Below are 24,000 nucleotides of genomic sequence, written 5' to 3'. Positions count from 1 at the left end.
GTCCGTCACAACACTGTCCCTCCGTCAGTGTCGTCCGTCACAACACTTGTTGAGAATTTTGGCCTTACCAGCTATGTGTAATTATAACTATATATAATGAACACTTAGCTGATAAATGACAGCAAATCGTCTACACAGCCGCCCCTGCAGACGAGGTCTAGAAGCTGTTGAAACCATCACAACATTGGGCTGTCAAGAGATACAATTTGTAAGTATAAATTACCCCTAGGGGGTGTTATGTCAGCATATTTCATTCGATGATGGCTGACGAAATACCTACTTGTTTGGACTCAAAAGTCCACACCTTACTGCCGATTATAGGTTGATTACAAACTCCTTGTGACTCAAGAATTGCGCAATCCCCCGATCTACAAGAAATTCGTAACATACCTTGCTCTTTGTAACGTGAGCTATGGTGTTCTCAACACCTTCGACAGGTATCGGTGACTTGATAGAAGCTGAAGTGTCCTTGGATGTCCACGTCTTCCATTGTCTAGGAAACGCACACTGGTACACTATGTTCCACAAGATTTGTCTTTATTGTTCACAATGTATCACAAGAGAAGCTGATCACACTTCTCTTAAGTGTTTGTGTTTGAGATACTTTGTTCACACTAACGCACAGATCAGTATCCTGGCATCAGTGTCACTCTCCCTAGAGTCAAAGATAGTCTGGCGATGCCACACCGCCCCAAGCCGTTGCTGCCCTAATACACAAAAAAAACGCTGACCTAGTACCTTGCATCCTTGTCACCTCCTCGATGAAGCAAAGCAGAATGTTCGTTTCTTGCTGTCTTAAGCATAGACAACAATGTACACTATCTTTACTATGGTAATAAAGTGGGAGCAGGATTTTCCTTAATTGTCCTGCTAAATAAGAGATGTACTATCTCTTCTAAAAATACACTTTGCAACACCGCTGCAAGGAGCAGAGGTCACTTGACTACGTGGCATAGCATCTGTGATCAATTACTCACACTAGCAGTAAACAAGATGCTCGCCCCTTCTGAGAGGGCTTGGCCCCTCAGGGCTGAAAGGGGCTGAAGGGGGCTGATACCCCCCTCCTGGAGAAAATTTCTCCACAACACTGTCCCTCCGTCAGTGTCGTTCGTCACAACATTATGAGCAGGAAGTTCGTCAGTTTCACAAGAAAATATAAGCCAGTAACCTGGCTTACTTAATGTGGACTGAAAATCAAAGTTTACTGAACAAAACAATGCGACTTGAGTTAAGTAATTTCTTGTGAATTATTAATTATACATTACGTGGTTCAGTCGTCAAATTATGACTTGGGTGAGGTATCCTAACGCCCCTCCTACAAGAAGGTGCACTAACACTGGCCAGTACCTAGCTACCTTACCAGGTGTGTGAGATTAATGCACACTGGGAGTGGTACATTAGATGATACATGTGATAGGCAGTGTAGAATCTCCAGCTGCAGTTTCCGTTTTTCATTCATATCATCCTTAGTTTGAGGATTTCACTATATATCTGGAACCTTGCAGTTATATAGTTACGGTGCCCCGTGGCATGGTAGCAAAAGCTCTCGCTTCGCGTGGTGAGGGTCCAGGTTTGATTCCCTGCGAAGGGGTGGAAACATTGGACGTGTTTCCTTACACCGGTTGTCCATATTCACCCATCAGTAATAATGGGTACTTGGGTGTTAGTGGACTGGTGTGGGTCGCATCCTGGGACAAAATTGACCTAATTTGCCCGAAATGCTCAGCAAAATAAGCGGCTTTCTATATAGTAGTATGTCATTGATGTCAGCTACGACTGTATACCTTGTACATGTACTTGTAGAAATATAGAATTATTATTATTATTATTATTATTATTATTATTATTATTATTATTATTATTATTATTATTATTATTATTATTATTATTATTATTATTATTATTATTCACTTATTTTATGGTCCCAATTTTATGCCGATGCTCTTTCTATTGGCCTCGATGACCTACGATTAAATTCTGCAACTATCTTGAATGTTTTCTCTCCGTCATTTTCCCGAGCCATCCCGTCACTAAACGTTCATCTTTCACACACATATACTTATTTAAATTCAGTGACATTTCCAGTTAAGCATTACATTTTCCTTATCAGAATATTAACTTCCTCTAAATTACACTGATTACATTTCACTTAATTAACTAATTACAACAAAAGAAAAAGGAAATAACAAAGGATGCTGTAGTTGAACATATTTTAAAAGTCACAACAATATTATACATCTTTACTTCATTATATAAACACTGTTATCACCTTCAGTTTTTTTTTTATTAAAAAAATATATTTATAGCAATTTTTTAAACGGTTTCTCGGAACCGAACTCGGTCGTAAGTCGGATGGTAAGTGTATAACACATATTTCACGAAAATTATCAAAATTTTCCACGAGATTCAAATCATCACATTGATTTTCCAAAGGCTGAGAAAGTTGTAACAAATAGATCAATCGTTAAACAAAATACAATAGAATTAAGTTTTATAAAATAAATTCCAACCGATCTTTGAATATAAGTCCAGAACTGAATAAATTATATAACACATAGAATCTGTGAGAATAATCTGTGTTGACAAAACTTCTTACCTGATGTGTCACTCATTAAGTTTACATTTGACCTGAACAATGGTAATACATGTATATCTTCCACGCTCAGTGAGAGTATATGTGAGGTCACATGTGAGGTCACATGACAGGTGGCATGTGAGGTCACAAGTGAGGTGGCATTTGAGGTCACATGTGAGGTCGCATGTGAGGTAACACGTGAGGTCACATCTCTGCTCTGTAAGTCTCCTATTGTCTTATAGTTTTGCTCTTCCTTTATCATGTCAGAAGTCACTAAAGTGATTTTACCTGTGATGTCACCTGTTCCTTATGATCTTATTGTAAACACGGTGTCCCGTAGCTCGCGCGCTAGAGCACTCAGCTCACACACTAAGGTCCGGAGTTCGAATCTCCGGTACGGCTGGAAAACATTAGGGACATGTTTCCATAAGATACCTGCTGTCCATGTTCACCCATCAGTATAAAATGGGTACCTGGGTTTTAGTCGACTGATGTGGGTCGCATCCTGGGACAAAACTGACCTAATTCGCCCGAAATGCTCTGCATAATAAGGGGCTCTCTATATAGTTGTATGTCATTGATGTCAGCTAGGACTGTATACCTTGTACACGTACTTGTACAAATAAAGATATTATATACTGTACATTATTATATACTGTACATGTGTGTACTCACCTATTTGTACTCACACATTTGTGGTTGCAGGGGGTCGGGTCATAAGTCCTGGCACCCGCCTCTTCACTGATCGCTACTTGGTCCTCTCTCTCTCTCCTTGCTCCCTGAGCTTTATCATACCTCGTTTTAAAATTATGTAAGGTTCCTGCTTCCACTACGTCACTTGCCAGACTATTCCACTTCCTGACAACTCTATAACTGAAGAAATGCTTTCTAACATACCTTTGACTCAAGTGAGTCTTCAACTTCCAATTGTGACCCCTTGTTTCTGTGTCCCATCTCTGGAACAATTTGCCTCCGTCCACTTTGTCAATATTTTTGGCAGTATTTTTTTTTTAAATAACAAAAAAAGGCACAATACCGTGACTGGAACGATACACAAATAACCCGCACATAAAAGAGAGAAGCTTACGACGACGTTTCGGTCCGACTTGGACCATTGACAAGGTCACACTAACCAGAAGTGGAGCAGGACGGCTATATATAGGCAGGAAGAGGTGGTGGTAGTAGTAGTAGTAGTAGTAGTAGTAGTAGTAGTAGTAGTAGTAGTACAAGAATGGAATATAATACCGACAAGATGAAATTAAGACACATGCGCAACACCCGGGCATCCCCATCGTAGACGCTTCGCCATCCAGCCAGCCACTGGATGGCGAAACGTCCACAACAAAGACAACCACACACCACACATGTGTCTCAATTTCATCAGTAGTTGTAGTAGTAGTAGTAGTAGTAGTAGTAGTAGTAGTAGTAGTAGTAGTAGAAGAAGTAGTAGTAGTGGTAGTGGTAGAAGTGGGAAATAAGGAGGACGAGCCAGTCAAATACGAAGGAAGGGGAGCACTGCAAGAGAGCTAGATGCCCACTGAGGGAGAGCAAGCGCACAGAGGTGCGTGAAAGGGGAAGTGGGAAATAAATGAAGAAGGAACAGAAACACGAGACAGAAGAGAGAAAGACAACCCAGAGGAGAAAAGGAAAGAGGAAAGGGGGAGAGGGAGAAGAAGAAAAAGAAAAAGAAAAAATGAGGAGTCAGGTTAAGTCACGGGTGTTCTGAAGTTTGGAGCATTTTACAATGTAGTGGGAGAGGAATTCATCTACAGAGACGAAGCCAGGGCTAAGGTTCATACAAGGAAAGTTGTGTATTAGAGAGGATTCAACTAGACGGCGACTGTTCGAGTTGGAAGTAGGGAAGACAGTTTTAGCAGAAGACCAGTCAATAGGATGGCTATGATCTCTGACGTGACAGAAAAGAGCATTGTTAGTGTCAGCAAGCCTAACACTATTTTTGTGCTCCTTAAGTCTGTCAGAAAGAGATCGACCAGTTTCTCTGAAGTATTGAAGAGGACAGGAGGAGCAAGAAATAGAGTAGACACCAGGAACATCTGTAGAGGGAGGAGAGGTATGAACGAGATTAGTGCGAAGAGTGGTTAGTCTGGCGGAAGGTAAGCTTGATGTCTAAGGGACGGAGAGAATTGTTGAGATTAGAAAGACCGGAAATGTAGGGAAGGCAGAGGATAGAAGAGTTCCCAGGAGTAGAGAGTTTGGGAGAGAAGAAATTGCGTTTGGCACGTGAGAGGGCAGAGTCTATGAAATGGGAAGGGTAGCCAAGACGGGAAAACGAATTATGAAGAGTGGAAATTTCTGCTGGAAGGAACTGAGAATCATTTTTTCTTTTTATTTTTCTTCTTCTCCCTCTTCCCCTTTCCTCTTTCCTTTTCTCCTCTGGGTTGTCTTTCTCTCTTCTGTCTCGTGTATCTGTTCCTTCTTCATTTATTTCCCACTTCCCCTTTCACGCACCTCTGTGCGCTTGCTCTCCCTCAGTGGGCATCTAGCTCTCTTGCAGTGCTCCCCTTCCTTTGTATTTGACTGGCTCGTCCTCCTTATTTCCCACTTCTACCACTACCACTACTACTACCTCTTCTACTACTGCTACTACTACAACTACTGATGAAATTGAGACACATGTGTGGCGTCTGGTTGTCTTTGTTGTGGACGTTTCGCCATCCAGTGGCTGGCTGGATGGCGAAGCGTCTATGATGGGGATGCCCGGGTGTTGCGCATGTGTCTTATTTTCATCTTGTCGGCATTATATTCCATTCTTGTACTACTACTACCACCACCACCTCTTTCTGCCTATATATAGCCGTCCTGCTCCACTTATGGTTAGTGTGACTTTGTCAATGGTTCAAGTCGGACCGAAACGTCGTCGTAAGCTTCTCTCTTTTATGTGCGGGTTATTTGTGTAGTATTTTTTTTTTAATGTCGTTATCATGTCTCCCCTAACCCTCCTGTCCTCCAGTGTCGTCAAGCCGATTTCTCTTAACCTTTATTCGTAAAACATTTTCCTTAGCTCCGGGACTAGTCTTGTTGCAACCTTTTGCACTTTCTCTAATTTTTTGACATGCTTGACCAGGTGTGGGTTCGAAACTAGTTCTGTATACTCCAACATGGGACTGACGTACACGGGATACAGAGTTTTCAACGATTACTTACTGAGGTGTTGGAATGCTATTCTTAGGCTTGCCAGGCGCCCATGTGCTGCAGTAGTTATCTGGTTGATGCGCGCCTTAGGAGATGTGCTCGGTATTATACTCACACCAAGATCCTTTTCTTTGAGTGAGGTTTGCAGTCTTTGGCCACCTAGCCTATACCCTGTCTGCGGTCTTCTTTGCCCTTCCCCGATCTTCATGGCTTTGCATTTGGTGGGGTTAAATTCCAGGAGCCAGTTTCTGAACCAGGCTTGCAGTCTGTCCGGGTCTCTTTGTAGTCCTGCCAGTAGGTTTGTGACACAGGATTTCCCTTCCCTGAAAACGTGCTGGTTTTCGTTTATAAGCTTGTTCCTTTCTAGGTGCTCCACCACTCTCCTCCCGATAATCTTCTCCATGACTTTGCATACTAAACACGTCAGAGACACTGGTCTGTAGTTTACTGCCTTGTGTCTGTCTCCTTTCTTAAAATTTGGGCCTACATTTGCCATCTTCCATACCTCAGGTGAAGTGAGGGGAAGAGGCTGAAGTGAGAAGGATGGGGTGAAGTGAGGTGAGGTGAGGTGAGATGAGGGGGGAGAAGTTTGAGCTGGACACTAAAGCATTTATCTTGAGAGTTTATATTAACCTTTATTTAAGGTATTAAAGTATTTTCTTTTTGTTGTTGACGGGTGGATTTCACGTCTTAACTGGCCTGTGTGAAGTCAAGAAATCTCAATCCTAACGAACTAAGCTAACACTTGTCATCTCTCTTGCAGTGAACGGCAGCCCTAGTGCCTCCAGGTGGTTGCCTCTCGCTCTCCTTCCCGTGTCTCTCGTGATGGGCAGGTGGCACTGATGGGCACGTGTAGCCGGTATGCAGGAGGAACCTACGGACGGGCCGGAGGCAGGAGAAACCAGCAAAAAAGTGACGGGAAAGAGGCACTCACTAGCAAGAGAGGCAGTCGTTACCAAGATGATGGACAAAAGTCAATGTTCGAGGCAAGATGACACTGCTGAGAGTGCCTAATAGTTCGGAAATTTAGCTTAGACGACAGTGTTAATGTGCTGGTTACTCCCTTGCCACAGTGTGTGTGTATTTGTTTGTGTTTGTCTCTCAGTGAGATGCGAGACTCGGAGCTACCACTAGAAAGCCTTGTGTCGTTTTTAGAGGCAGCTGGGAGACTTTGTAGCAGTTTGAGAAGCAGCTACGAGATTTTTCTGGCACTCTGAGAGACAGTCGGGAGACCTCAGAGAACTCTTGAGAGACAGGTCTCCCATGGTCTCTCCTAGTAGGCTTGGTAGTCCGCCTAGCACTCGTAGTATAAATCTTTTAACTATTTCATAGCAGCTAATACTCGTGGCATCTCCTAGCAACGTGCCAGCCTTGGAGGGGCATCCAGCACTCCCAGCAGCCTCTTCTAGACGCCAAAACATGTCAGCAGGGAACTAGTATTCCTAACCATTTCTCAGCCGCCTCTTCTAATCACTTAAACAACTCAGCATCGTGTCCTAGTCCTTAAAAAAATCCCAGCACCTAACCACCCAGCATCCCAGCAAGAAAAGCAACATTCTCAACCTCTCCACTTTTTTGAAAATTGTACCATGCTATAGGATGATGCTTAGTGTACAGGGATGACAGTAATCCTTCATATGCCGCCATCCTTACAGTTCTCAGGCCTATGTCTACAAAATTCATAAACTCCCCCGCCCCCTTTTTCCACTTCCAAAGGCCTAATAATTTTACAACTTCCAACGCTTGTTATAGATCTTAAGAATAAGTGAATGTGCGTGTACATTATTCTCTGCACTAAACAGGTATACATAAAGTATATTTAACCGTTGTATATTATCGGTGATCTACAATGCCGTGAGTGTGTATAGATTCATTGAGCGTATGGACTCACAGATACATGTAAACATACGTTCGTGTACGTGTGTGCGTGCGTGAGTGCGTGTGTGCGTGCGTGAGTGTGCGTGTTTGTATATATTATACATAAATTCTTACAGTCGCCTTAACAGAGGTCTGAGGCTGTTTCCAAGCCAGGCTGCTGCTGGCCTATTGCCTGGCTTTTCCCCTGGCTCACAACCACCAACTACAACAACCACAACAACCACCAACTGCAACAACCACAACAATCACCAACTGCAACAGCCACAACCTACAACAAACCCACAATCCACGAAGACCATAATTTCAAACAGTCAAAATCCGTAGCAACCACTACCACAATACCTCAAACTACAGCCAAAAAAAAAAAAAAAAAAAAAAAAAGAACACACAATCCACAACAGACACAACCAGTAACTACAAACACAACCACAACTCACAGCAACCACAATTCACAATAACCACAGCCACAGCATTCATAACAAAAACAACTAGTAGTCACAGGCGGACTCACTGTGGTTGATTTGTGGTTAACCTTTAGTTGGCTTATGGTTCGCCTGTGGTTCAGTTGTAGTTGACCTGTGGTTGACCTCTGGTTGACCTGTGCTTGTCTTCAGGGACTTTCGCTGTACGTGTAAGTGCAATCGTCTGAGAGCATTGATCTAAGAATAATGAAAGCCAACCATGTTATTTGGAAAATGTGCAAAAATTGTCTCAGTGACGCAAGACTGACTTTTCACACAGTCGTAAACGACCCATTTGGAGTGTCACGTGTTTCGTTGTGACGTCATTGCTCTGAACCGCTGACCTGCTCAAAACAACACAGGAGGTTGTTTGCCTTTTTATGCAGCTTAACTGCCGTCGTTAATTATCCAAAAGGGTGCCTGCCGCTGTTGATTTTGAGAGGAGGTCTGTGATTGGCTGAGGCACTGATGGGCCCCCTGAAAGGAGTCAACTAATCAGGCTACATGTAAACAAACACCAACACCAATCGCGTTACAACTCACCTCCACCTCCGCCAATCCCGTTAGAGCTCACACCCATCTCCGCCAATCACGTTGTAGCTCAGAAATATCCCGTAATTTCGAGACGAAACGCCAGAAAGATGTTTCCGTCCATTGTTGAAACATCGCCAGTCACCACTGCGATGTTTCTACCATCTCACTCTCACCTTCACTAGTGTACATCCTTCACTCTCACCTTCACTAGAGTACATCCTTCTATGAAATTAAGACACATGTGCAACATCTGGGTATCTTTGTTGTAGACGTTTCGCCATGCAGTGGCTTTATCAATACAAATTCCAGGACATAACTTGACAGTAGAACTATGTACAGAAGATGAGGTAATCAGTCCCTCAACCTAGGAGTTGGTGCGAAGAGCACCGTAGTTGTGGAGATTCTGAAGCAGAAGCAAGGCGCCTGACGCTTATATACTAACGTCAGGTGGAAAGGGGGACGTGTAGCAGACGAGGGCATAGTCACTGGTAGGCGGGATTCCCCAGTGGTAGTAGGTCCTTCCCAAAGAGATGGGTTAGTTGTAGTAGTAGTTGTCGTAGTCGTGAAGGTTATGTACATGTCCTTAGAATCAAGATTCCATGATGCTGCAGTGTCTGACAAGTTGTGTAAGAATGGTATATAATACCGACAAGATGAAATTAAGACACATGTGCAACATCTGGATATCTTTATAGTAGACGTTTCGCCATTCAGTGGCTTTATCAATACAGAATCTCCACAACTACGGTGCTCTTCGCACCTACTCCAAGGTTGAGGGACTGATTACCTCATCTTCTGTACATAGTTCTACTGTCTTCAAGTTATGTCCTGGAATTTGTATTGATAAAGCCACTGGATGGCGAAACGTCTACAATAAAGATACCCAGATGTTGCACATGTGTCTTAATTTCAACTAGTCGGTATTGTATATCATTCTTAAACAACATCCTTCACTAGTGCACATCCTTCAGTATCTACCTTCACTAGTGTACATCCTTCACTCTCTACCTTCACTAGTGTACATCCTTCACTATCTACCTTCACTAGTGTACATCCTTCACTAGTGTATATCCTTCACTCTCTACCTTCACTAGTGTACATCCTTCACTAGTGCACATTCTTCTCTAGTGTACATCCTTCACTAGTGTACATCCTTCACTCTCTACCTTCACTAGTGTACATCCTTCACTAGTGCACATTCTTCTCTAGTGTACATCCTTCACTAGTGTACATCCTTCACTCTCTACCTTCACTAGTGTACATCCTTCACTAGTGTACATCCTTCACTCTCTACCTTCACTAGTGTACATCCTTCACTAGTGTATATCCTTCACTCTCTACCTTCACTAGTGTACATCCTTCACTAGTGCACATCCCTCACTAGTGTACATCCTTCACTCTCTACCTTCACTAGTGTACATCCTTCACTAGTGTACATCCTTCACTCTCTACCTTCACTAGTGTACATCCTTCACTAGTGTACATCCTTCACTCTCTACCTTCACTAGTGTACATCCTTCACTAGTGTACATCCTTCACTCTCTACCTTCACTAGTGTACATCCTTCTCTAGTGTACATCCTTCACTAGTGTACATCCTTCACTCTCTACCTTCACTAGTGTACATCCTTCACTAGTGCACATCCCTCACTAGTGTATATCCTTCACTCTCTACCTTCACTAGTGTACATCCTTCACTAGTGTACATCCTTCACTCTCTACCTTCACTAGTGTACATCCTTCACTAGTGTACATCCTTCACTCTCTACCTTCACTAGTGTACATCCTTCACTAGTGTACATCCTTCACTAGTGTACATCCTTCACTCTCTACCTTCACTAGTGTACATCCTTCACTAGTGTACATCCTTCACTCTCTACCTTCTCTAGTGTACATCCTTCACTAGTGTACATCCTTCACTCTCTACCTTCACTAGTGTACATCCTTCACTAGTGTACATCCTTCACTCTCTACCTTCACTAGTGTATATCCTTCACTAGTGTACATCCTTCACTAGTGTACATCCTTCACTCTCTACCTTCACTAGTGTATATCCTTCACTAGTGTACATCCTTCACTAGTGTATATCCTTCACTAGTGTACATCCTTCACTAGTGTATATCCGTCACTAGTGTACATCCTTCACTAGTGTACATCCTTCACTCTCTACCTTCACTAGTGTACATCCCTCACTATCTACCTTCACTAGTGCACATCCCTCACTAGTGTACATCCTTCACTAGTGTACATCCTTCACTATCTACCTTCACTAGTGCACATCCCTCACTAGTGTACATCCTTCACTAGTGTACATCCTTCATTATCTACCTTCACTAGTGCACATCCCTCACTAGTGTACATCCTTCACTAGTGTACATCCTTCACTAGTGTACATCCTTCACTAGTGTACATCCCTCACTAGTGTACATCCTTCACTAGTGTACATCCCTCACTAGTGTACATCCTTCACTAGTGTACATCCTTCACTAGTGTACATCCTTCACTAGTGTACATCCCTCACTAGTGTACATCCTTCACTAGTGTACATCCCTCACTAGTGCACATCCCTCACTAGTGTACATCCTTCACTAGTGTACATCCTTCACTAGTGTACATCCTTCACTAGTGTACATCCCTCACTAGTGTACATCCTTCACTAGTGTACATCCTTCACTAGTGTACATCCTTCACTATCTACCTTCACTAGTGCACATCCCTCACTAGTGTACATCCTTCACTAGTGTACATCCTTCACTAGTGTACATCCTTCACTAGTGTACATCCCTCACTAGTGTACATCCTTCACTAGTGTACATCCTTCACTAGTGTACATCCTTCACTTGTGTACATCCTTCACTAGTGCACATCCTTCACTCTCTACCTTCACTAGTGCACATCCTTCACTAGTGTACATCCTTCACTATTGTACATCCTTCACTATTGTACATCCTTCACTATTGTACATCCTTCACTCTCTACCTTCGCTAGTGTACATCCTTCACTATCTACCTTCACTAGTGCACATCCCTCACTAGTGTACATCCTTCACTAGTGTACATCCTTCACTATCTACCTTCACTAGTGCACATCCCTCACTAGTGTACATCCCTCACTAGTGTACATCCTTCACTAGTGTACATCCTTCACTAGTGTACATCCTTCACTAGTGTACATCCTTCACTAGTGTATATCCTTCACTAGTGTACATCCTTCACTAATGTACATCCTTCACTTGTGTACATCCTTCACTAGTGTACATCCTTCACTTGTGTACATCCTTCACTAGTGTACATCCTTCACTTGTGTACATCCTTCACTAGTGTACATCCTTCACTTGTGTACATCCTTCACTAGTGTACATCCTTCACTAGTGTACATCCTTCACTAGTGTACATCCTTCACTTGTGTACATCCTTCACTTGTGTACATCCTTCACTTGTGTACATCCTTCACTAGTGTACATCCTTCACTAGTGTACATCCTTCACTAGTGTACATCCTTCACTAGTGTACATCCTTCACTTGTGTACATCCTTCACTAGTGTACATCCTTCACTAGTGCACATCCTTCACTTGTGTACATCCTTCACTAGTGTACATCCTTCACTAGTGTACATCCTTCAGTTGTGTACATCCTTCACTAGTGTACATCCTTCACTAGTGCACATCCTTCACTTGTGTACATCCTTCACTAGTGTACATCCTTCACTTGTGTACATCCTTCACTAGTGTACATCCTTCACTAGTGCACATCCTTCACTTGTGTACATCCTTCACAAGTGTGCAACCTTCACTAGTGTACATCCTTTACTCTCATCCTTCACTAGTGTTTATCCTTCACTTGTGTACATCCTTCACTAGTGTACATCCTTCACTTGTGTACATTCTTCACTTGTATGCATCCTTCACTAGTGTACATCCTTCACTCTCATCCTTCACTAGTGTACATCCTACACTCTCATCCTTGACTAGTGTACATTCTTCACTCTCATCCTTGACTAGTGTACATCCTTCACTCCCATCCTTCACTAGTGTACATCCTTCACTCTCATCCTTCACTAGTGTACATCCTTCACTTGTGTACATCCTTCACTAGAGTACATCCTTCACTTGTGCGCATCCTTCACTAGTGTACATCCTACACTCCCATCCTTCACTAGTGTACATCCTTCACTCTCATCCTTCACTAGTGTACATCCTTCACTTGTGTACATCCTTCACTAGAGTACATCCTTCACTTGTGTGCATCCTTCACTAGTGTACATCCTACACTCTCATCCTTCACTAGTGTACATCCTTCACTCTCATCCTTGAATAGTGTACATCCTTCACTCTCATCCTTCACTAGTGTACATCCTTCACTCTCATCCTTCACTAGTGTACATCCTTCACTCTCATCCTTGAATAGTGTACATCCTTCACTCTCATCCTTGAATAGTGTACATCCTTCACTCTCATCCTTGAATAGTGTACATCCTTCACTCTCATCCTTCACTAGTGTACATCCTTCACTCTCATCCTTCACTAGTGTACATCCTTCACTCTCATCCTTGAATAGTGTACATCCTTCACTCTCATCCTTCACTAGTGTACATCCTTCACTCTCATCCTTCACTAGTGTACATCCTTCACTCTCATCCTTCACTAGTGTACATCCTTCACTCTCATCCTTCACTAGTGTACATCCTTCACTTGTGTACATCCTTCACTAGTGTACATCCTTCACTAGTGTACATCCTTCACTAGTGTACATCCTTCACTTGTGTACATCCTTCACTCTCATCCTTCACTAGTGTACATCCTTCACTCTCATCTTTCACTAGTATACATCCTTCACTCTCATCCTTCACTTGTGTACATCCTTCACTCTCATCCTTCACTTGTGTACATCCTTCACTCTCATCCTTCACTAGTGTACATCCTTCACTCTCATCCTTCACTGGTGTACATCCTTCACTCTCATCCTTCACTAGTGTACATCCTTCACTCTCATCCTTCACTTGTGTACATCCTTCACTCTCATCCTTCACTTGTGTACATCCTTCACTCTCATCCTTCACTAGTGTACATCCTTCACTCTCATCCTTCACTTGTGTACATCCTTCACTCTCATCCTTCACTTGTGTACATCCTTCACTCTCATCCTTCACTTGTGTACATCCTTCACTCTCATCCTTCACTTGTGTACATCCTTCACTCTCATCCTTCACTGGTGTACATCCTTCACTCTCATCCTTCACTTGTGTACATCCTTCACTCTCATCCTTCACTAGTGTACATCCTTCACTCTCATCCTTCACTTGTGTACATCCTTCACTCTCATCCTTCACTTGTGTACATCCTTCACTCTCATCCTTCACTAGTGTACATCCTTCACTCTCATCCTTCACTAGTGTACATCCTTCACTCTCATCCTTCACTAGTATACATCCTTCACTCTCATCCTTCACTGGTGTACATCCTTCACTCTCATCCTTCACTTGTGTACATCCTTCACTCTCATCCTTCACTAGTGTACATCCTTCACTCTCATCCTTCACTTGTGTACATCCTTCACTCTCATCCTTCACTTGTGTACATCCTTCACTCTCATCCTTCACTAGTGTACATCCTTCACTCTCATCCTTCACTTGTGTACATCCTTCACTCTCATCCTTCACTTGTGTACATCCTTCACTCTCATCCTTCACTAGTGTACATCCTTCACTCTCATCCTTCACTGGTGTACATCCTTCACTCTCATCCTTCACTAGTGTACATCCTTCACTCTCATCCTTCACTTGTGTACATCCTTCACTCTCATCCTTCACTTGTGTACATCCTTCACTCTCATCCTTCACTAGTGTACATCCTTCACTCTCATCCTTCACTTGTGTACATCCTTCACTCTCATCCTTCACTTGTGTACATCCTTCACTCTCATCCTTCACTTGTGTACATCCTTCACTCTCATCCTTCACTTGTGTACATCCTTCACTCTCATCCTTCACTGGTGTACATCCTTCACTCTCATCCTTCACTTGTGTACATCCTTCACTCTCATCCTTCACTAGTGTACATCCTTCACTCTCATCCTTCACTTGTGTACATCCTTCACTCTCATCCTTCACTTGTGTACATCCTTCACTCTCATCCTTCACTAGTGTACATCCTTCACTCTCATCCTTCACTAGTGTACATCCTTCACTCTCATCCTTCACTAGTATACATCCTTCACTCTCATCCTTCACTGGTGTACATCCTTCACTCTCATCCTTCACTTGTGTACATCCTTCACTCTCATCCTTCACTAGTGTACATCCTTCACTCTCATCCTTCACTTGTGTACATCCTTCACTCTCATCCTTCACTTGTGTACATCCTTCACTCTCATCCTTCACTAGTGTACATCCTTCACTCTCATCCTTCACTTGTGTACATCCTTCACTCTCATCCTTCACTTGTGTACATCCTTCACTCTCATCCTTCACTGGTGTACATCCTTCACTCTCATCCTTCACTTGTGTACATCCTTCACTCTCATCCTTCACTAGTGTACATCCTTCACTCTCATCCTTCACTTGTGTACATCCTTCACTCTCATCCTTCACTTGTGTACATCCTTCACTCTCATCCTTCACTAGTGTACATCCTTCACTAGTGTACATCCTTCACTAGTGTACATCCTTCACTTGTGTACATCCTTCACTCTCATCCTTCACTAGTGTACATCCTTCACTCTCATCCTTCACTTGTGTACATCCTTCACTCTCATCCTTCACTTGTGTACATCCTTCACTCTCATCCTTCACTAGTGTACATCCTTCACTCTCATCCTTCACTAGTGTACATCCTTCACTCTCATCCTTCACTTGTGTACATCCTTCACTCTCATCCTTCACTGGTGTACATCCTTCACTCTCATCCTTCACTTGTGTACATCCTTCACTCTCATCCTTCACTTGTGTACATCCTTCACTCTCATCCTTCACTTGTGTACATCCTTCACTCTCATCCTTCACTAGTGTACATCCTTCACTCTCTTCAGTGTACATCCTTCACTCTCATCCTTGTGTACATCCTTCACTCTCATCCTTCACTTGTGTACATCCTTCACTCTCATCCTTCACTTGTGTCACATCCTTCATCCTTCACTTGTGTACATCCTCCACTCTCATCCTTCACTAGTGTACATCCTTCACTCTCATCCTTCACTTGTGTACATCCTTCACTCTCATCCTTCACTTGTGTACATCCTTCACTCTCATCCTTCACTTGTGTACATCCTTCACTCTCATCCTTCACTGGTGTACATCTTTCACTCTCATCCTTCATTTGTGTACATCCTTCACTCTCATCCTTCACTTGTGTACATCCTTCACTCTCATCCTTCACTGGTGTACATCCTTCACTCTCATCCTTCACTTGTGTACATCCTTCACTCTCATCCTTCACTAGTGTACATCCTTCACTCTCATCCTTCACTTGTGTACATCCTTCACTCTCATCCTTCACTTGTGTACATCCTTCACTCTCATCCTTCACTAGTGTACATCCTTCACTCTCATCCTTCACTAGTGTACATCCTTCACTCTCATCCTTCACTAGTGTACATCCTTCACTCTCATCCTTCACTAGTGTACATCCTTCACTCTCATCCTTCACTTGTGTACATCCTTCACTCTCATCCTTCACTAGTGTACATCCTTCACTCTCATCCTTCACTTGTGTACATCCTTCACTCCGTCTAATGTCTTCTAGATACCACACATCTCACCTCTCGTAACATCCCCAAATTCTTGGGATCAGTCATCAATCCTTGCCATTCTATCAGGCTGTGTTTGGGGCCCATACATGATTGCTTGCCATTCTTCCAGGCTGTGTTTGGGGCCCATACATGATTGCTTGCCATTCTACCAGGCTGTGTTTGGGGCCCATACATGATTGCTTGCCATTCTTCCAGGCTGTGTTTGGGGCCCATACATGATTGCTTGCCATTCTACCAGGCTGTGTTTGGGGCCCATACATGATTGCTTGCCATTCTACCAGGCTGTGTTTGGGGCCCATACATGATTTGCTTTTTTCTTTTATACATAAAAAATTAATTCCGAGATCACTGCAAGGCTATTAGCAGTGCCGCCAGCAGTCACTGTTTGTCCTCCCTCGCTACTGATGCTTCTCTTGTCGTGTCTTCTAAAATGAGTTCTGTTATGCTACCTGGACTTCTGTTATGCTACCTGGACTTCTGTTATGCTACCTGGACTTCTGTTATGCTACCTGGACTTCTGTTATGCTACCTGGACTTCTGTTATGCTACCTGGGCTTCTGTTATGCTACCTGGACTTCTGTTATGCTACCTGGACTTCTGTTATGCTACCTGGACTTCTGTTATGCTACCTGGATTTCTGTTATGCTACCTGGACTTCTGTTATGCTACCTGGACTTCTGTTATGCTACCTGGACTTCTGTTATGCTACCTGGACTTCTGTTATGCTACCTGGACTTCTGCTATGCTAGCTGGACTTCTGTTACGCTACCTGGACTTCTGTGATGCTACCTGGACTTCTGTTATGCTACCTGGACTTCTGTTAGGCTACCTGGACTTCTGTTATGCTACCTGGACTTCCATTATGCTACCTGGACTTCTGTTATGCTACCTGGACTTCTGTTATGCTACCTGGACTTCTGTTATGCTTCCTGGACTTCTGTTATGTTATAAGGACTTCTGTTATGCTACCTTGACTTCTGTTATGCTACCTGGATTTCTGTGCTACCCGGACTTCTGTTATGCTTCCTGGACTTCTGTTATGTTATAAGGACTTCTGTTATGCTACCTTGACTTCTGTTATGCTACCTTGACTTCTGTTATGCTACCTGGACTTCTGTTTTGCTTCCTGGACTTCTGTTATGTTATAAGGACTTCTGTTATGCTACCTTGACTTCTGTGCTACCTGGACTTCTGTTATGTTATAAGGACTTCTGTTATGCTACCTTGACTTCTGTTATGCTACCTGGACTTCTGTTATGCTACCTTTACTTCTGTTATGCTACTTTGACTTCTGTTATGCTACCTTGACTTCTGTTATGCTACCTTGACTTCTGTTATGCTACTTTGACTTCTGTTATGCTACCTTGACTTCTGTTATGCTACCTTGACTTCTGTTATGCTACCTTGACTTCTGTTATGCTACCTTGACTTCTGTTATGCTACCTTGACTTCTGTTATGCTACCTGGACTTCTGTTATGCTACCTGGACTTCTGTTATGCTACCTGGACTTCTGTTATGCTATCTGGACTTCTGTTATGCTACCTTTACTTCTGTTATGCTACCTTTACTTCTGTTATGCTACCTTGACTTCTGTTATGCTACCTTGACTTCTGTTATGCTACCTTGACTTCTATTATGCTACCTTGACTTCTGTTATGCTATCTTGACTTCTGTTATGCTACCTGGACTTCTGTTATGCTACCTTGACTTCTGTTATGCTACCTTGACTTCTGTTATGCTACCTTGACTTCTGTTATGCTACCTTGACTTCTGTTATGCTACCTGGACTTCTGTTATGCTACCTTGACTTCTGTTATGCTACCTTGACTTCTGTTATGCTACCTTGACTTCTGTTATGCTACCTTGACTTCTGTTATGCTACCTTGACTTCTGTTATGCTGCCTTGACTTCTGTTATGCTACCTTGACTTCTGTTATGCTACCTTGACTTCTGTTATGCTACCTGGACTTCTGTTATGCTACCTTGACTTCTGTTATGCTACCTTGACTTCTGTTATGCTACCTTGACTTCTGTTATGCTACTTTGACTTCTGTTATTCTACCTTGACTTCTGTTATGCTACCTGGACTTCTGTTATGCTACCTGGACTTCCGTTATGCTACCTGGACTTCTGTTATGCTACCTGGACTTCTGTTATGCTACCTTTACTTCTGTTATGCTACCTTTACTTCTGTTATGCTACCTTGACTTCTGTTATGCTACCTTGACTTCTGTTATGCTACCTTGACTTCTATTATGCTACCTTGACTTCTGTTATGCTATCTTGACTTCTGTTATGCTACCTGGACTTCTGTTATGCTACCTTGACTTCTGTTATGCTACCTTGACTTCTGTTATGCTACCTTGACTTCTGTTATGCTACCTTGACTTCTGTTATGCTACCTGGACTTCTGTTATGCTACCTTGACTTCTGTTATGCTACCTTGACTTCTGTTATGCTACCTTGACTTCTGTTATGCTACCTTGACTTCTGTTATGCTGCCTTGACTTCTGTTATGCTACCTTGACTTCTGTTATGCTACTTTGACTTCTGTTATGCTACCTTGACTTCTGTTATGCTACCTGGACTTCTGTTATGCTACCTGGACTTCTGTTATGCTACCTGGACTTCTGTTATGCTACCTTGACTTCTGTTATGCTACCTGGACTTCTGTTATGTTACCTGGACTTCTGTTATGCTACCTTGACTTCTGTTATGCTACCTTGACTTCTGTTATACTACCTGGACTTCTGTTATGCTACCTGGACTTCTGTTATGCTACCTGGACTTCTGTTATACTACCTGGACTTCTGTTATGCTACCTGGACTTCTGTTATCCTACCTGGACTTCTGTTATGCTACCTGGACTTCTGTTATGCTACCTTTACTTCTGTTATGCTACCTTGACTTCTGTTATGCTACCTTGACTTCTGTTATACTACCTGGACTTCTGTTATGCTACCTGGACTTCTGTTTTCCTACCTGGACTTCTGTTATGCTACCTGGATTTCTGTTTTGCTACCTGGACTTCTGTTATGCTACCTGGACTTCTGTTATGCTACCTGGACTTCTGTTATGCTACCTGGACTTCTGTTATGCTACCTGGACTTCTGTTATGCTACCTGGACTTCTGTTATGCTACCTGGACTTCTGTTATGCTACTTGGACTTCTGTTGTGCTACCTGGACTTCTGTTGTGCTACCTGGACTTCTGTTTCTGTTATGCTACCTGGACTTCTGTTATGCTACCTTGACTTCTGTTATACTACCTGGACTTCTGTTATGCTACCTGGACTTCTGTTATGCTACCTGGACTTCTGTTATGCTACCTGGATTTCTGTTATGCTACCTGGACTTCTGTTATGCTACCTGGACTTCTGTTATGCTACCTGGACTTCTGTTATGCTACTTCCCCTAGCCTACACAGACTATCCCTCTCCTGGCCTACACAAACTATCCCTCCACTAGCCTTCACAGACTATCATTCCACTAGCCTTCACAGACTATCCCTTCCCTAGCCTTCACAGACTATCCCTCCCCTAGCCTTCACATACTATCCCTCCACTAGCCTTCACAGACTATCCCTCCACTAGCCTTCACAGACTATCCCTCTACTAGCCTTCACAGACTATCCCTCCACTAGCCTTCACAGACTATCCCTCCACTAGCCTTCACAGACTATCCCTTCCCTAGCCTTCGCAGATTATCCCTTCCCTAGCCTTCACAGACTATCCCTCCCCTAGCCTTCACAGACTATCCCTCCACTAGCCTTCACAGACTATCCCTCCACTAGCCTTCACAGACTATCCCTTCCCTAGCCTTCGCAGATTATCCCTTCCCTAGCCTTCACAGACTATCTTTCTACTAGCCTTCACAGACTATCCCTCCACTAGCCTTCACAGACTATCCCTTCCCTAGCCTTCACAGACTATCCCTCCCCTAGCCTTCACAGACTATCCCTCCCCTAGCCTTCACAGACTATCCCTCCCCTAGCCTTCACAGACTATCCCTCCACTAGCCTTCACAGACTATCCCTCCACTAGCCTTCACAGACTATCCCTCCACTAGCCTTCACAGACTATCCCTCCACTAGCCTTCACAGACTATCCCTCCACTAGCCTTCACAGACTATCCCTCCACTAGCCTTCACATACTATCCCTCCACTATCCTTCACAGACTATCTCTCCCCTAGCCTTCACAGACTATCCCTCCACTAGCCTTCACAGACTACCCCTCCACTAGCCTTCACAGACTATCCCTCCCCTAGCCTTCACAGACTATCCCTCCACTAGCCTTCACAGACTATCCCAACACTAGCCTTCACAGACTATCCCTCCACTAGCCTTCACAGACTATCCCTCCACTAGCCTTCACAGACTATCCCTCCACTAGCCTTCACAGACTATCCCTCCACTAGCCTTCACAGACTATCCCTCCACTAGCCTTCACAGACTATCCCTCCACTAGACACTGTACTGCGAGGTTAATTTTCGTTTCAAATCTCACCTCCACCAATTAGAGGGCAGCTCATCTCCACCAATTATAGGGCAGCTCATCTCCACCAAATAGAGGGTAGCTCATCTCCACCAATTAGAGGGCAGCTCACCTCCACCTATTAGAGGGCAGCTCACCTCCACCAATTAGAGGGCAGCTCATCTCCACCAATTAGAGGGCAGCTCACCTCCACCAATTAGAGGGCAGCTCATCTCCACCAATTGGAGGGCAGCTCACCTCCACCAATTAGAGGACAGCTCATCTCCACCAATTAGAGAACAGCTCATCTCCACCAATTAGAGGACAGCCCATCTTCACCAATTAGAGGGCAGCTCATCTCCACCAATTAGAGGGCAGCTCACTTCCACCAATTAGAGGGCAGCTCACCTCCACCAATTAGAGGGCAGCTCACCTCCACCAATTAGAGAGCAGCTCACCTCCACCAATTAGAGGACAGCTCACCTCCACCAATTAGAGGGCAGCTCACCTCCACCAATTAGAGGGCAGCTCACCTCCACCAATTAGAGGGCAGCTCACTTCCACCAATTAGAGGGCAGCTCACTTCCACCAATTAGAGGGCAGCTCACTTCCACCAATTAGAGGGCAGCTCACCTCCACCAATTAGAGGGCAGCCCATTTCAACCAATCACAGTGTAGAAATCCACTAATCAGAGGACAGCCCACCTCAACCAATCACAGGGTAGAACACCTCCTCCACCAATCAGAGGGAAGAACACCTCCTCCACCAATCAGAGGGTAGAACACATTCACCAATCAGAGGGAAGAACACCTCCTCCACCAATCAGAGGGTAGAACACATTCACCAATCAGAGGGTAGAACACCTCCTCCACCAATCAGAGGGTAGAACACCTCCTCCACCAATCAGAGGGTAGAACACCTCCTCCACCAATCAGAGGGTAGAACACCTTCACCAATCAGAGGGTAGAACACATTCACCAATCAGAGGGTAGAACACCTCCTCCACCAATCAGAGGGTAGAACACATTCACCAATCAGAGGGTAGAACACCTCCTCCACCAATCAGAGGGTAGAACACCTCCTCCACCAATCAGAGGGTAGAACACCTCCTCCACCAATCAGAGGGTAGAACACCTCCACGAAGACTGTCGTGGAAGAAGGACATATGAGACACAACATTTTAACGATATAATTTAAGATAAAAAACAGAAGAATGTTGAGTGAATGTTGAAGTGTTTAATGTGGGTGGCCCTGTTGGCCGCCCACCTGGGTGGCCCTGTTGGCCGCCCACCTGGGTGGCCCTGTTGGCCGCCCACCTGGGTGGCCCTGTTGGCCGCCCACCTGGGTGGCCCTGTTGGCCGCCCACCTGGGTGGCCCTGTTGGCCGCCCACCTGGGTGGCCCTGTTGGCCGCCCACCTGGGTGGCCCTGTTGGCCGCCCACCTGAGTGGCCCTGTTGGCCGCCCACCTGGGTGGCCCTTTTGGCCGCCCACCTGAGTGGCCCTGTTGGCCGCCCACCTGGGTGGCCCTGTTGGCCGCCCACCTGAGTGGCCCTGTTGGCCGCCCACCTGGGTGGCCCTGTTGGCCGCCCACCTGAGTGGCCCTGTTGGCCGCCCACCTGGGTGGCCCTGTTGGCCGCCCACCTGGGTGGCTCTGTTGGCCGCCCACCTGGGTGGCTCTGTTGGCCGCCCATCTGGGTGGCCCTGTTAGCCGTCCACCTGGGTGGCCCTGTTGGCCGCCCACCTGGGTGGCCCTGTTGGCCGCCCACCTGGGTGGCTCTGTTGGCCGCCCATCTGGGTGGCCCTGTTAGCCGCCCACCTGGGTGGCCCTGTTTGCCGCCCACCTGGGTGGCCCTGTTGGCCGCTCACCTGGGTGGCCCTGTTGGCCGCCCACCTGGGTGGCCCTGTTGGCCGCCCACCTGGGTGGCCCTGTTGACCGCCCACCTGGGTGGCCTTGTTGGCCGCCCACCTGGGTGGCCCTGTTGGCCGCCCACCTGGGTGGCCCTGTTGGCCGCCCACCTGGGTGGCCCTGTTGGCCGCCCACCTGGATGGCCTTGTTGGCCGCCCACCTGGGTGGCCCTGTTGGCCGCCCACCTGGGTGGCCCTGTTGGCCGCCCACTTCGGTGGCCCTGTTGGCCCCCACCTGGATGGGTTTGTTGGCCGCCCACCTGGGTGGCCCTGTTGGCCGCCCACCTGGATGGCTTTGTTGGCCGCCCACCTGGGTGGCCCTGTTGGCCGCCCATCTGGGTGGCCCTGTTGGCCGTCCACCTGGGTGGCCCTATTGGCCCCCACCTGGGTGGCCCTGTTGGCCGCTCACCTGGGTGGCCCTGTTGGCCGCCCACTTGGGTGGCCCTGTTGGCCGCCCACCTGGGTGGCACTATTGGTCGCCCACCTGGGTGGCCCTGTTGGCCGTCCACCTGGGTGGCCCTATTGGCCCCCACCTGGGTGGCCCTGTTGGCCGCCCACCTGGGTGGCCCTGTTGGCCGCTCACCTGGGTGGCCCTGTTGGCCGCCCACCTGGGTGGCACTATTGGTTGCCCACCTGTGTGGCCCTGTTGGCCGCCCACCTGCGTGACACTATTGGCCCCCACCTGGGTGGCCCTGTTGGCCGCCCACCTGGGTGGCCCTGTTGGCCGCCCACCTGGGTGGCCCTGTTGGCCGCCCACCTGGGTGGCACTATTGGTCGCAGACCTGGGTGGCCCTGTTGGCCGCCCACCTGGGTGGCACTATTGGTCGCCCACCTGGGTGGCCCTGTTGGCCGTCCACCTGGGTGGCCCTATTGGCCCCCACCTGGGTGGCCCTAATGGCCCCCACCTGGGTGGCCCTGTTGGCCGCCCACCTGGGTGGCCCTGTTGACCGCCCACCTGGGTGGCCCTGTTGGCCGCCCACCTGGATGGTCTTGTTGGCCGCCCACCTGGGTGGCCCTGTTGGCCGCCCAGGGTGGCCCTGTTGGCCGCCCACTTCGGTGGCCCTGTTGGCCGCCCACCTGGATGGCTTTGTTGGCCGCCCACCTGGGTGGCCCTGTTGGCCGCCCACCTGGATGGCTTTGTTGGCCGCTCACCTGGGTGGCCCTGTTGGCCGCCCATCTGGGTGGCCCTGTTGGCCGTCCACCTGGGTGGCCCTATTGGCCCCCACCTGGATGGCCCTGTTAGCCGCCCACCTGGGTGGCCCTGTTGGCCGCCC

The sequence above is a fragment of the Cherax quadricarinatus genome, chromosome 3 (genome assembly GCF_038502225.1).
Source record: "Cherax quadricarinatus isolate ZL_2023a chromosome 3, ASM3850222v1, whole genome shotgun sequence".
NCBI classification, from domain to species: domain Eukaryota; kingdom Metazoa; phylum Arthropoda; class Malacostraca; order Decapoda; family Parastacidae; genus Cherax; species Cherax quadricarinatus.
The sequence above is the reverse complement of the archived record's forward strand: the minus strand, read 5'-3'. Positions refer to the sequence as shown.